The sequence below is a fragment of the Myripristis murdjan genome, chromosome 23, assembly GCF_902150065.1.
Source record: "Myripristis murdjan chromosome 23, fMyrMur1.1, whole genome shotgun sequence".
Lineage (NCBI taxonomy): Eukaryota > Metazoa > Chordata > Actinopteri > Holocentriformes > Holocentridae > Myripristis > Myripristis murdjan.
In genome coordinates this window covers 23,102,799-23,119,201 of record NC_044002.1, presented here as the reverse complement: position 1 = coordinate 23,119,201, position 16,403 = coordinate 23,102,799, and the positions used below count along the sequence as shown (strand labels likewise).

At 43.5% G+C, this 16,403-nt stretch overlaps 1 long non-coding RNA gene across 1 annotated transcript; it reads left to right on the top strand.

Moving 5' to 3' along the window:
* Positions 1–5,523: 5,523 nt before the first annotated feature.
* LOC115354925 (uncharacterized) lies at positions 5,524–16,274 on the top strand. Its single transcript, XR_003927825.1, has 3 exons — positions 5,524–5,589; positions 12,635–12,801; positions 16,234–16,274. It is a non-coding gene; the product is annotated as an uncharacterized LOC115354925 (long non-coding RNA).
* The last annotated feature ends 129 nt before the right edge of the window (positions 16,275–16,403 follow it).

Genomic DNA, 16,403 nt, shown 5'->3' with positions numbered 1-16,403 from the left:
TGAGCCTTATTGACGCAGCGCTGGTGACTCATGCCCAGCTGACAAGAGACATGGGGGCAGCAATGTCATCGGCCATGCTAGCACGCCGGCAGGTGTGGTTAGCGCAGACTACCTTACCTGAAACTATCAGGAAGGAGCTGACTAACCTGCCTGTGGTGCCAGGCAGAGTGTTTCACCCAGACTCCCAGGGTCTGCTGGACAAGGCGGAGAAGTCGCGCCGCACAAGGGACAGTGTCCAGCGGACATTCCACAGACACAGTGCCTCAAATTACAGAGCTCGGGGCGGCCCCCAGCCCCCGCCTCAGGTATCATGGTCCCGTAGTTCGGACAGGCGACAGGGCCCAGACATGGGTGCTTCTGGTGAGGCCGCTAGGCAGCCGTCACAGCGCCAGCGGTATGCGTCTCGGTTGGGCCCTAGAGGGACGCCTCAGAAAAGACGCACCCCCAGAGGTCCAGGGCCTCAGGGGAGTGCCTGACGCTTCAGGGCCGGCCGTCGAACCTGTCTCTCAGCTTCGCCTGGACAGCTGGGAGAAATCAGTCTCCGATCCGTGGGTCCTGTCCACCGTTGGGACAGGTTACAGGATCCAGTTTCGACGGCGACCCCCCCCCCTTTACCGGGGTCCACATGACGGTGGTAAGGGACACAGACCAGGCGCAGGTGTTGGCTGCAGAAATCACGACCCTCCTTCAGAAGGAGGCGATCGTCAGGGTAGACTCCAGCGCACAGCACGCTGGGTTCTACTCCAAATACTTTTTAATTCCAAAAAAAGATGGCGGCCTGCGGCCGATTTTAGATTTAAGGCACTTAAACAAGTTTTTAAAGGTCCTCCCATTCAAAATGCTGACGACAAGACAGATCCTGTACACTGTCGAAAAGGGGGAGTGGTTCACGTCCCTGGATTTGAGGGACGCCTATTTTCACATCCCCATATGCAAGGACCACTGGCCGTTCCTGCGGTTTGCATTCCAGGGACAGGCCTATCAGTTCAGGGTCCTCCCCTTCGGCCTGTCACTGTCCCCCAGAGTGTTCACCAGGGTGGTGGCAGCTGCTTTGTCTCCTCTGCAAGCAAAGGGGCTAAAAATCTTGCCATATCTGGACGACTGGTTGGTCTGTGCCCCCAGTCGCAGTCAGGTGCTCCAGGACACGAAGACGGTTATGGACCACATTCAGGGATTGGGCTTCAAGGTAAATCTAACAAAAAGCAATCTCGAACCTACACAACAGGCGGTGTTTGTGGGGCTAACTCTCAACTCTCTCACCATGTCGGCCTACCTCACTCCTCGGAGGGTGGAGAGGCTAGTGGCCTTAGCGGAGCAGTTTCAGCCGGGCAGGCGGCTGGAAGTGGCTCAGTTTCAGAGGTTATTAGGGATGATTTCAGCCGCAGCGACGGTCGTTCCCTTGGGCCTTCTCAGAGCACGGCCTCTGCAGAGGTGGCTGAATGCCTTCGGTCTCCATCCCAAACGGGACAGACGGGTGAAACTCAGGGTGACACGACAGTTCGTCCGGGCACTGCGCCCTTGGACGAATGGGGCCCTCTTAGCCGCAGGGGTTCCACTGGGGAATCTCCCATCACGGCGGGCGGTAGTGTCAACAGATGCCTCCATGACTGGCTGGGGCGCAGTCTGGGAAGGCAGGACAGTGAGGGGTGTGTGGGGACCACAGTGGAAGGGCCAACACATCAACTTGCTGGAGTTGAGGGCGGTCCATCTAGCATTGGTGGAGCTTTTCCCATTTATCAGAGGCAAACATGTTCTGGTGAGATCGGACAACTCCTCCACAGTTTACCACATAAATCACCAAGGGGGTACCAGGTCTCACCACTGTCTCCAGGAGACAAGGAGGCTCCTGTTGTGGGCATATCCTCGTCTGGCATCCCTCAGGGCACTGTTTATCCCTGGGGTGGAGAATCAAGCAGCGGATCTCCTGTCCAGGACGGGACCACTCCCGGGCGAATGGCGATTACATCCGCAGGTGGTGGCGCTGCTCTGGTCCCGATTCGGCAGAGCTCAGGTCGATCTCTTTGCGTCAGAGAGCACGACCCACTGCAATCAGTGGTTCTCCCTGGAGTTTCAAGGGGCTCCCCTGGGAATAGATGCACTGTCTCACGAGTGGCCGACAGGCTTGTTGTATGCTTTTCCCCCGTTGCCTCTGATCCCCCATGTCCTCCACAGGGTGGCGGGAGGACATTACAGGATTCTGCTGGTAGCTCCCAGGTGGCCAGGGAGGTCCTGGTTTCCAGCTCTCCTCCGGCTGGTCCACGGCCAACCATGGCCCCTGCCGGTCAGGGCGGATCTGCTGTCCCAGGCAGACGGTCGAATCTGGCACCCCAAACCAGCGGCGCTGCAGTTGTGGGCATGGCCACTCCGCAGCCCCAGGATGAGGAGCTAGACGAGGCAGTGTTGCAGACTATACGTAGCGCTAGAGCCTCTTCCACACAGGCTAGCTACAGTCAGAAATGGAGAGTGTTCTCTGGCTGGTGTCACAGGCAGCAAGCAGTACCCTCTACTTGCTCCGTGCACCTCATTCTGCGCTTCCTTCAATCCCTTCTGGATTCTGGGAAAGCATCTAGCACTGTCAGGTTGTATTCAGTAGCAATTTCAGCTTTTCACGAGCTTGTCGGGGGCGCCTCGGTGGGGAGACACCCTTTGGTCTCACAGTTTATTAAGGGGGCATACCGGTTGCGCCCGGGCAGAGTACTTAGAGCTCCAACATGGGACCTTTCCTTGGTCCTGAGGTCCCTGACCCGAGCCCCTTATGAGCCTATCGACCAGGCGGATTTGAAGTCACTGTCTCATAAGACGTTGTTCCTTTTGGCGATCTGTTCTGCCAAGAGGGTGGGCGAGCTTCACGCCCTGTCCACCAGTGAGCAGTGCTTGAGGTGGAAGGCCGACGGTTCAGGGGTGTCATTGTGGCCGAACCCTGCATTCCTGCCCAAGATCGTGAACCCCCAAACGGTGAATCAGGTGTTGGAGATCAGTTCCTTTCAGCCGGACCCGTCCTCTGTTGAGGGGGACGTGGCACTGCACACACTGTGTCCAGTGAGGGCATTGAGGGCCTACTTGGCGTGCACCCAATCTTTGCGGCACTCTCATTCACAACTGTTTGTCTGCTATGGGGTTAACAAACGGGGGGCTGCTGTTTCGAAACAGCGCTTGTCTCACTGGGTGGTGGACACCATCGCACAAGCTTATGAGGGCCAGAGTCTTCCTGTGCCTGGGAATTTGGTGGCACACTCAACGAGGAGCATGGCGACCTCCTGGGCAGCCTTAAAGGGGGTGTCAATGGCTGAGATTTGTGCTGCAGCCTCATGGAACAAACCATGTACTTTTGCTCGGTTCTACAGGGTCAACGTGGCGGCACCAGCGCCTCTCGGTTTGGCTGTGCTTTCTGCCGCAGGCTCAAACCAGGATCCGGTGGAGTCTTCCGTTCTTCACGACCCTGATGGTATGAGTCATCCAAGGTGAAGACCGTGGTGACGGTCTGAGTGAGGTCGAAATAGATCGTAAGTTATGCCTATAACTATGGATCTATGAGACCGAACGATGACCGTCACCATTCTCTGTCGTTCAGAACCGGCTGAGGCGTTCCAGGCAGGAGGCGGAGGCGACGTCACCCGGAACCTCTTATAGACTCGGGGCCGCGCCTCCTGAGGTCAGTCACATGACTTTGTTGACATAAGGTCTCGAGGATAGGTAGTAGGATGGCATCATTCAAGGTGAAGACCGTGGTGACGGTCATCGTTCGGTCTCATAGATCCATAGTTATAGGCATAACTTACGATATCTGACAGTGAAAGCTGTTGTGTGCTGATAATCTTGCTGGCTACCTTGACAATATCTGACAGGCGATTTTTGTCCTGCACTATGAGATTACCATACCAGCCAATAATACAGAATGTTAAAATAGATAAAAAAAAAAATAAAAAATAAAAAAAAAAACATGAATCTTATCCACATTAAAACTGCTTAGTCTGCGAAAATAAAGTCTCTGCAAGCCCTTTTTGCAGATTGCAGATGTGTTGAGATCAAAGTTTTAGTTTTTATCTATCACTGTACCCAGGTATTATCTAGTGCTCTACAGTCTCAACATGTGAGCCTTTAATAGTGGTTGGAAAGGTAGAGGGAGAGTTTTTCCTAAAGTCAATGGCCATGTCTTTAGTTTTATGGGACATTTAACTTCAGAAAGAGGTTGTCACACCACTCTACAAACTCTTCCAAGACTGGTCCATGATCGACCTCTCCTTCCTGGAGCAGACTAATAAGGACTGTATCGTCCACGAATTTCACAGGATGCCTGTCACTGTGTTTGCTCCTACAATCATTAGTGTAAAGAATATACAATAAAGGAGACAGGACACACCCCTGTGGTGACCCTGTGGATGACAGCCGCTTCTGGGAAAAAAAATACAAACCTTAGCCCTGACTACCTGCGGCCAACAAGTTAAAAAATCCAACACCCATTTCACCAGTCCAGCATTAAGATTAAAATCTGACAATAATTTGTTGACTGAAACATGTGGCTGGATTGTATTAAAAGCTGACAAGAAATCTAAAAATAAAAGCCTGACGTGTGTTTTTGTACCCTCAAGATGTTTGTAAGTAATTGAACAGAGTGATGGTAGCATCATCTACCCCTCTGATTCCTCTTTGGTCTCTGTCTTTTTATGAGTAGGTCATCCCTGTTGCATTGATTGGCTCTCCCTCGGGCCTGTTGGACCACTTGTGTCTTGTATCCCCTTTCCTGCAAAACGTTCTGCCATCTCTACAGATATAGATCTCTTTACTGATCAACAAATCCAAAAATGAGATTTCTCTTTTGCTGTATTGTAATGTCATTCTTATATTGGCACTGACTGAGTTTACGTATATGTGAAACTCCAAAAGTTGGATTCTATACCTTTAAAACAAAAGAAGACATCATCAGTGTAGCGGCACTAGAAGATTTAATTTTCAAGGAAGGGGTTGCATGTGTTGTGAATGTATTTCTTCTCCCAAAGACCAAGGAAAAGACAAGCATAGCTGGGTGCAAAGCAAGCCCCCATAGCTGTTCCCTTGGTCTGTCCAAACAGACCTCAAAGCAGAACACATTATTTTTGAGTGTCCATTCAGTAAGCTGTAAAATAAATTCATTTGGTGGCATACAATCACTTTGTCTTGATGTTGGATAATACTCAGTAGCCTGAAGGCCTTCAATATGATCAATGTTTGTATATAAACTCTCAACATCCATGGTTGCAAGAAAAGCATCTTTAATATTTAACAAAGCCGATAATTTTGCAAGTACATCTGATGTATCCTGTACAAATGATGGGAGAGTCCTGGCAGCCTGCTTGATGTTGAGTTAGTTACTTGAGTTATTCAACTGAGAGTTAGTTTATCAGCTTCATTTTCCCATCTACCCTGTTTGTGTTTTCTGCAACATCCACTAAACACTTTTTCCCCTCAGCCTTACTTTCAGTTTCTGTACTTGAGTGTGGGTAATCATGTGACAGGAAGTGGCTTGATCACCGATAAGCAACAGGAAAAAAAACCTCCATGTTGAGGCTGCGTCAGTTTTCGACAGTTACATCTGAGGGAGTGTCCGCTGAGGTAAGACTTATCTTATGTTTAAAAGGAAACTATATCAAGTCAAAAATGCTCTGTATCTATTATGGATATAGGAAATATACACATATAGCTCATCACTCAAATGAATACCAGTCTATAACTTTAAAGTACTGTGCCAACTGAGGACAAGTTATGCCATAGGTTTTAAGTTAACCAGTAATATGTTATGTAGGTTATTTTAAGTTTTGCTGTCTCCTTTAAATGGCAAATGGCAGATTTCACATTTGAAAACATCACTAATTTTTACCAAGAGGGATATAATCACAAAGACATGGCTTACCACCAGGAGCTAAAATGCAGTGAATTGGACACCAAAAACAAGAGGATATTAACATAGATTTGCCGTATAAAAATCTTAAAAGGGTTTGTTGCATTGCCATGAAATTTAGTGACAACACTGTTGGCTAGAGGATGAAACCTGGGAATTTTGGTGAGGAAACCAAACATGATGATAATAGTTCTATGATATCATATTCCTATAATAACTCTCAGGAAACCTGTTTAAAAAAAAAAAAAAAAAAAAAAAGCTCATTTGGGCTTATTTAGGTCTACGCAATTTATATATATATATATATATATATATATATATATATATATATATATATATATATATATATATATTTTATATATACATATTTGAAAATATTAAAAGTACAGAAAATGATACAATGACTAATTTTGAGGATCTCTTCATGTCTCCTTATGTCTACATGCAAATACAAATAGGCGACTTTAAATCCAACACATAGAACCTAAAAATCTCGTAAAATATTGAAATGATTATGACACAATTACCCCAAACCCAAAAATGACTCATACAATTACAAGTTGTATTAACAAACAAAAACATAAGATCATAGACAGGCATAAATGAAGGCCCCAAAGACATTCCTTCTATTATCATTAGCAGAGATAAAGAGCTGGAAAATCTGTTTTACGTCAACTTGATCCAGTTCATCCTGGTGGATGTGGCAGAGGCTCACACTGTTCGGATGTTGACAATTACCTCAAAAACAGTTTTACCCTCAAACTCCACAGTTCAACACTATATAGTTGTCAGTCTTTTCACATGTTGTCAGCAACCATATTCTAACTTATTTAATATGTTTCCAATAAAATCTCGGATTTAATTTTACAGTCACGTTAATCAAAACGGTTTAATTTGAGAGCTGAGAGTCTCCCTGCCTCTCCCTGTCTTGCCCTCTCTGTTGCCTACTGACATATGCAACATTTACATATTATGGCATATTTCACTTATTTCTTGTGAACATTTTATAATCAACTATTCTTTAAGGTAATACGCTGTGGGGCTCTTACTTTGTGTTTTGGTGGACAAAAAAATGTTCGGATGTCCGTTGATTTTCTCTTCTCTGCCATGATGGCTGTGGCCACACACACACACACACACACACACACACACACACAAATTTGAATGCAACCACTCAGGCAGAACAAACGCCCAACATGGAACAGCTGACAGTCGCAGATACACACGGACTGCAGCTGCTGGCCAACTAGCGGAACAAACTCCGCTGTGCTCTTTTTTTTTTTTTTTTTTACAACCAGATGGGGTGACAGCGGGGACGGCCAATCACACATTAGCAAGAAACGGCAGAGCCAATCGATGAGCGATATTAGGTTAGAGGCGGGACTTCTATCAGAGACCGACTGTTAACTAGAGATGGGATTTATGGCTCTTTGAAGGGAGCCGGATCTTGAGGATCCGTTCCTTTCAAAGAGCCGTTCAAAAGACTGGCTCATTTTTATATTTATTTATTTTTAACCCATTAAGACCTAAACATTACACATGAGACTAACAGGGTGGTATCAGACTGTACTGGATGCTGAGAAGGTGTGGGTTAATATTTCGATCAGAATCATTCAAACTTAGACATCCCATATATATTATATCTGAGGCCACATAGAGATGTAATTTAAAAATCTGCCTTTGTGGTCGGCTCGCACAGCACAAACATACCTTTACTGTGGACTCGAGATCTTGTTAGTCTCATTTCCTTATGTGACATAGCCTTGAGCTGGCCTTGAGTCTAAAGTTTTATCTCCAAAATCATACCACTTTGTTATATCTGCACGAGTCCATAAGAGGTAGGCTAAATTTTGCAACAGCTAGATTTAGCTTTCTGATCCGTGTCATTATGTTCAAAGCTTGATTAGAGAATAAAGTATAGTTTTCCCCAAATACCGCTGGTCTATGCCTGCCGAGAGGGTAAAGATAGCAGGACCCAGGCAAGACCTGTCTTAGACACGCCCTACCTGTCTCTGATTGGCCTAGAGCTCATTGCCTTGAACATAACCGGTGAACAACCACTCCACGACTGTCCCAAACTGTTCCGGTGAGAATACGCTCCACAAGATTCTTGGCCAGTAAGGACTGGCCAAACGAGTCACACACATGACTCCTTCATCTTTCTTTTTGTTCACAACGTGCAAAAATGACCAAATACACCGAAATTAATGGATACCTGAGTGAATTAAAGCAAAAAAACAAAGAAATTGGGAACTGGCTCGTTCATTTCAAAGAGCCATTCAAAAGAATCGACTCGTTCGCGAACGACCCATCACTACTGTTAACCCTTTGTGTACCATAAGCATGGACTGGATGCTGACGGACAGTGTTTATATCAGTAGGGACTATACAGTAGTGGCTGGATATTGGTAGGGACATGTCCCTGGCGTCCCTACGCCCCTGTGTGTGTGTTTGTTTGGAAGGAAAACTATTGGATTACATCTTGAGAATGTAGGAAAACCCTTGCATTGTATCATGACTGTAACACCGGGAAGTAAATATGCGTTAGATTGGAAATGGATGTTAGGAAAGAACGTTAATTTATGGATCCTATGCTCCTTAGGAAATATTCTCTTCCAACACCTGGAAAGGAGGGACCCGATGCACTCTCGAGCTCCAATACATTTCAAAGCACTGATTTTTTTTTTCGATCAAGAACTGTCTTCTTCAGGGTTTTATTTATCACTCTCCATGTGACCTAATAACTCGGTCTGCAGTAGCCAAGTTTCTTGTAAATTAACCAATATGTTAATGTGTAAGCCACAATATATTCATTCCTGTATCTCCTGTATTGATATCTAAGGGGGGAGAGAAGGAAGGAAAGGAGAGGGAAGAAAACAGGGAAAGGGGTAGGCTATACGAAAATAAAATCGAATTGATAACTATATAAGATTTAATTATATTTTTATTGTTCAAGGAGGGAGGGGATCAACGGGGTCAACACAGTATTTCAGTTACTTGATTTTATTGTGTAATATCTCCTGCATAATGAAAGCAGATGGGGAAAACAGTAATAACTGTCTTCTTCAGGTTCAGCCTACTGACATTACTGGCGTGTCGTTTTCCTCACAGCAAGAAGGTCCTGGGTTCAAATCCTGGCCGGAGCAGGGCCTTCCCCCCACCATCAAAACATGTATGCTGAGTTAATTCTCCTCACATAGGTCTTTTCCACCAAAAAGGTTCTGTTCTCGAACTGCTTTCATAGAACTGAGGTGCAAACTCAGGAACTGGCACCAGTTTTTGGAGTGACCACTGTTTCATCGATGGTGGGAGTACAAAACAGAAGTAAATCCTCTGTTGTCACCTCCACTTGGTTTGTCCTGCATCTAGGCATGGAGTACCTACGCCCTGATGGGAGTGGCTTAAAATGGCAAGACAGAGGGCGGCTAGGGTCGGCAGCAATGGTTTGGGCATTCTTTGAAATCCTGGTGTTAAAAGTATGGGAGAGGTCAGGGAGGGTTGTGCCTGCAATCTTACTGCATACTCTGACAATGCCATCAAGCCTCTTTTTGTTGTTGACTGATAGAGACCAATGTTCCCTCTCAGCTGCGCGCTTGCACAATCGCGCACTGCTTGCACAATCGCGCACTGCTTGCACAATCGCGCACTGCTTGCACATTCTCAGCGCACAAGAAAATCTATGCAGCGCATAAAATAAAATTCAACATAAACGTATTAATTAATATCTAATATTAGACCTAATCTAATCTAATTAATTAGACCAATAATGTTGTTTTCTGTACCATTTTGCAATGTAACTCAGTGAGTGACAGGTGTCCAGCCAATGATACGATATGGTTCACTTACGCTATGCAGCCAATCATAGCATTGACAGTGCTTGCATATGTGCCCTGCCCATACAGGTGCAGGTTAGCTAGCTAACAACAGTGCGGTAGAGTTAAGAGACGCAAATGCTAACCCCTTATCATGGCGAAACGAACGGGCAGCGACACATCCACTGACCAAGCCAAAGTAAAAAAGAAATGCATTTCTTTTAAGATGGAATGGCTGTCAGAGTATGTGCAAATAGAAGAACAAGCGGTGAAACAGGTGTGATACTGGTGTGTGGCCACAGCGTGCACATCTGATGTTGCTCACAGTGGTCCTCAGTGTGCTCAAGGAGCTTGTGTGTATGCCCAGACACATGAAAAATTAGAGGGAACATTGATAGAGACCCTAACCAGCAGATAAAACAAAAAGTTAAAACAGCCTCAATAAAACAAAAATAACACATCCTCATAAAAGTACAGTCAATGTTAAAACTCCTTAGTTTGCGATAAATGTACATGCGTTGTTGGGATTTAGCACAGACGACTTCAGTGTGTGATTCAAAATTTAGTTTGCTGTCTATTGTTATCCCAGATTTTTGTATTCCTGCTCTATTTCCACTGGATGACCATTAATTACACTTGGGGAGAGAGGGAGAAAACACAATTAGAAAGACTACATGCTGTGTCGCGTTTGTGACGTCACGCCATTGCCCTTTCCCTCCATCCAGATTCAAGTCAAGATGCCGGTGTGTTTTGTTCCCGATTAGCCACATTCCAGCATGAACGGCTGTAATTTCTATCGTTTCCCGTCTGATAAAAGGACTAGGACTCGCTGGCTCCAACTGACCAGTGCGGGTGGTGACGTATATCATTCACGTCGAGAGCAGCGAAGAGTTGTAGTTCACAAAGCGGGCTCACACAAAACCTAACATTATCAAAATTACTGGCGCTAAATTGTAGTCTTCTTTGCGTGAACAATTATCTTTAAATATCACAAACAACATATATGAAATCCATGGCACAATTCAAACAGGACCAGAAAATAATTTTTATCTACCCATTGAATCGCACTGATAACTTTTTGCTTTGAGGATCCATGTAGCGGAAGTGGAAGGGCGGGACTTCACCACTCTATGGTGACGCTACAGCACGCCTCTAAATTTCAAAACTTTGAAAATTCATAGTTTCATAGTCACTTTCATCAAAATGTAGCCCCAATACCGAAGAAACCTTTGTACACTTTACACTTAAACATCAGTTTTTCACTTTGTTTTTTTTTTGTTTGTTTGTTTGTTTGTTTTTTTTACAGTCGTTTGAAATCTGCCTTTCCCTGCATAGGCGGCTCCTATCATGTGACTGGCTTAGTCAGTTTGTGAAGCCTCACATAAATTGACACTTGCCAATTAGCTCAGTAAGATGGGAGTTCAAGCCTAAACTGATGCAAAATGCACATTAGTATGCCACCTTTCTTTTCGTCTTCCTATTCTCCACTTGTTGCTCAGAATTGCCTAAAATTGCCCGGCCCCGACCATTGCTGAGCAGCAGCTATAATTTCTTTTGTTTTTGAGACATTTAAAAAGGAGCTTTTACACCATGCATTAAAATCATCCACAGTTTCATTGACTTTTAAAAGGGACACTATAACTGAGTCATCTGCAAACTTAATCACTTGTCTTCCTTCAGGGTGTGACCTGCATTCGTTTGTAAATAATAATAATAATAATATTAAAAAAAAAAAAAAAAGTTAGTGGGGAGAGGACACACCCCTGAGGACTGCCAGTGGGAGGTAAAGGAGCCTCAGATAAAATACCATTAACTTTTACCCTTTGGGATGAAGAGGTTAAAAAGTCAACTAGCCAGGCTATTAGCACTGGGTTGATGTTGTGTGTCTTTAAAAGTCTGTCTGCTAAAATATGAGGTTGTATACAACTAAAAGCTGATGAAAAATCAATAAATAAAAGTCGTGTAAATTGCTTAGCCCCTTCTAAGTGGTTGAAAACCACGTTGAGTAGGGTGCCAGAGGCATCCTCCACGCCCCTCCCTGTCCTGTAAGCGAACTGAAGGGGGTCAAGTTGAAATTGTGTTGCTCTCAAAATCTCCTGTTTGACTATTTTTTTTCGAAGGCTTTCATGACGAGGGACATAAGTGCCACTGGTATGTAGTCATTAAGTGACTTAGGTGACTTGTTCTTAGGTACAGGCACAATGACTGACTCTTTCTGGAGATGAGGGAACTTGTGTGACTGGAGTGACTTGTTAAAGATAAAAGCAAGAATGTCAGACAGTGGCTTTGCACAAGTTTTAAGGAGATGGCCGCCAATGCAGAGCACACATTGTGCCTCGGGCCTTTTCTAGTCTAAATAGAGTCTTCAAGTCTTCTTCTTCCTTCTTCTCCTTCTTTTCGCCATGCTGTTCGCCATGTCGTTCTCCCCGCTTGCAGTAACCATAGCAACAAAGACGCCCCAGGATTCCTTGTGAATTGAGCATGCGCAGACATAAGTGAATGTTCCGCTACGGGGCATTTTCCAATTAAGGTGTTTACATGGCACAATATTCTGGTTAAAACTGGCATCAGGGACTGATTTGGAATTTTCTCCAACCAGAATATGACCTTAATCGGGTTAGGTTCATGTTTACATAACTCAACTGGAATACTGAGGATATTCTGAATAAAACAGGAATATGGTGTGCATGTTAACGTGCTCATAGTAAATGTGTAAAAGTAAATTCAAACGTGGTGAATTATTGTGGCGCATGTAGCTTTGTTTAATTTTTAAAGAAAGGCAGGAAATACCACAGAGTTCAGCATTCACAATGTTGTTATGTTTCCAAATGGCTGAACAGTTCTTCCTGAAGTGAAATCATCAAGTTTTTTTTTTTTTTTTCGAGGACACTTGTTTGTTTGTTTGTTTGTTTGTTCACCCGTGTCGAGTCACGGTGCTGTTCTGCAGCCACAGGGTCGGCTGAGATGGAAACCGGTGCTGGCAGAAGCAGGAGAATTGTCATGGCTTTCTGGCTTACTCTTATCAATAACCCCAAGAAAGCTGCCATCCTCATCTCCATCTTCCTGGTTGGGCCCGCTGTGTATGTGCAGCGATGTAACATCACCACACTGGAGGTGAGAACACCGCTGTAGTTATTTATTTATTTGTTTGTTTGTTTGTCCACTTTATCAGCTCCACCTGTACAATCTAATGCAGTTTAGTGCAACAGCTCTGCCATACATTCTACCTTTTAACAAAGTTTATAATGTTCACGGTTTGTTGACATTGTGCAGAATGTGTAAATTTAATTCTATGTTTATGACTGAGGTTGTAGTTTGCAGAGGTCTTGCACTGGATATTATATTGTAGTGTTTCTAAATGTTTCTCAGCCCTATTTACCTATTTCACCACCCCTAACTATGAGCTCAATGCCAAACATAGAGGCATCATAAAAGGAAACTTTATGGCAGAATAGTTGTTTTGGATTGTATTAGATTGTGCAGGTGGCCCTAAGGAATTGGCCACTGACTGTATATGTGTATGTGTATGTATGCCCCAGAGCAGACTAGCTTTCAGGACAGGTTCAGGATAGATTTTATATCCCGATCAGAGGGTAGGATCAGAGGATAGGATTGAATCCTACATAAAGCACTGCCCCCTGGCCAATCAGCTGTTTGCCAAAATGTGGCCTGCCCAATCATGGAGGATCCCCTTGAACAATGAGTCCAAATAAGGAGAGCATTACGGCGTGAAAGGATTTTCCTGGACCAGTCATATCCGTAACATTTTACCGACGACTCTCTGTATAAGAGAAAGACTGTAATATTAATGTGAAGCAGCACTTCAGCCTGGCTAACAGCTGCCTGCTATACAAAGCTGACACTCTGTAGGAGAGGAAAACAAATGACAGATCATTCAAGGAAATTTGATAATTAAAAGTATTTTTAGAGGCGTTTCACAACATTTTAGGGCCATTTAAAGTGGCTCAATTAATTAGCTCTGAATATTTTTTTGGGGGTAAATTATTCCTGGGTGAGAGAATGGGCCTAATTGACAGCTCGCTGATGCAAATGTAAAAAAGGATCATTTGTACCCTTCATTCAAGATGCCGAGTCAGCATTTATAGTTGCCTTTTGTTCCTGCTAAGTTCAAACGCAGCTCAGTATCTGATCTTATTCAGGCTGTCAACCTGATGTACTGACGTGATTGAATTTTGGCGTCCGCTTTATTTTATTATAGCCTGTATAAGAGGCTATAATAAAAAGGCAAACTTAGAAATGCAATGATGTTCTTGTGTTGTGTTTTTGTGTTTTTACTTGCTCCCACGTTCTTTTAACCCCTGAGGGATTACACCTGGAGGAATTCAACTATACCTGTGTAACACCCCAGCACCCTATGCAAGTTATCAGTTACTTTAACTCACCTTTAACAAGAATGATGGGGTGTTTGGGTTCGTTGTCAGGTGGATACCACGAAGGTTTACCTATATTGAGTGAAGTAAAAGTACTCTAACTGCACTCTAATCACTAGACAAAATAATATCACTTAACATGAAATATACCTTAAACACTATTTTAAATAACTGACCCCAGGCGTTTTTAAATGAAAGAGAAAACAGTTTACTATTTGTTGGGTTGTTTTCAAATAACACAAATAAAATATAATATTACTTTAGTATGAAATAGAAAAATATTAATAAGACCCTTCAAAATATAGGAAAATAATAAATTCTCAAAAATAAACAAAAATACCTTTTGCAAAGTTTAGCAAATCAATCAGTTTCTTTCCCAAGGAAAAATATACAAATGGGTTTATAAGTACCCAAAATATTACTCAAAAAATTAGATATGTTCTCAGAATTATGTCAATATGTTCTCAAATATATGTCAAAATCCCTCTTTTTCTATTGTTATCACTATGCACATCTAGTAAACTTCAGATCAAATAACACACTTCTTAACTCTCAGTGGGCCCACACACACGCACACTCACGCACACACCCATCCAAAATAACAAAAGTTGCAGGCCTGATGTGTTGCTCGGGTGCGGTGCGGCCGTTAAATCCTTTTTTACTGATGTGAATCTGAATCACGAGGCTCCAAAATGAAGAAAAAGTCATAAGTAGTCCTACCAGAAACTCAACTGCGTCCCGAGAAAAAAAAAACAACAACACACGATAAACTTCAAACTGAAACAAACTACTGCACTTAGCACAGCTACAACAATGACTCACTGTGAGTTTAAACTGCAGGGATACTTTTATCCACACGCTTTCAACACCACAATAGTCCGTGTTATACGTTCAGTTTATTTCACACCCTTCCCTCTCCGAACACCGTTTTTCTCGCATCTCCGCATTTTTTTTTTCATCTCCCGGCCTCTTTTCTTACTCTGCCCAATTGCTACAGGTAACTTTGATTGACACATCAAACAACCAATAAAACAAAATGAACAATGGTAAAGGCACAATCTGTGTGTTTTTTCTTCAGTTAACATTCAATATGATTTAGTACTGCTTATTTTAACCACACCTTACTTTTTTTTTTCTACATATTAGAAAATAAGAAATTACATCAATCTCTTAGTTAACCATTTTTCCTTTTGTTGTTAAACTAAAATATTTTCAGTTTAATGACTGTTAATGAATATTCTCCATGAAGAGTTATTAGGAATTAACTTGTATTTTAATCCCCTTTTTTAACATCCGGGCTACACCTGTCATACACGCAGCACATCTGTGCAGTGCAGTGAGTTCATGGGTTTCAGCGTAGGATGTGGACTTGAGCCACTGATGTGTAACTTGCGCATTTAGGCAGTCGGCAATTCGTTGCCAAGCATTCTGCCTTCTCTTCGCGGTAGCCGCGGTGTTCGATTTAGTGTGTAAATTTTGTTTTTCCTCCTATTTTTCCAGTATAATACGCTGCTCCTCCGTCGTGAAACACACTTTGCGTTTTTCCTTGTCGCTCATGTTTGTGATTGGTCTGCTGCCTCAGAACCCACCTCTTATACGTGCGCGTTCATGGCTCTTATAGTGAGGCAAACCTGGATCAAATGAGCCATGATAACCAGCGTCATGATACCAGTTATCCCTGATCACCATGATCTCGATTAGTGTATCAGGATAGGTCTGAGTAATCCAGGGAAAAAAAAAGCATGCTTCGTGATACAGGCCTCAGCTTGGTGGGACAAAACCATACGTGAGGTGAAGCAATGCACTTTTGGGATGGAAATGAGGGATACATTTCACTCTCACAAGGCTGTTGTTGGATTAATTTATTATTATTTCACCACTCTGTGTTGTGAACACCTGTTCACCTGTGCCTAATCACTCAGTGACACCCACATATGTAACTTCACCCTCTCACGGTCATCAATTCATTTGCATAATAAATAAACATAACAATTATCCCCCCTCCCAAAAAAAACATTTCAACATAATAATCAGGCATAATTCACAGCAAATAAATAAATAAACAAATGAGGCAAATCTGTAAAATGGCTTCAACAATTGCTGTAAAATGAAGTTAAAACACTAACAAACTACTTTGTTGTTCACTTGATTCCAGACTCCAGCAGTGGCCAAAGTAACAGCTGTTCATCGGGTGTTAAGTCATTCATTCATTCATTCAGTCATTCAGTCATTCCCTTTACTGAGACCTTCAATAAATGAGGCCCTGAGGTTTAGGTGTCTTCGCTTCTAATCTCGTCCAGTGTCAAACCCACTAACAATGCGTTT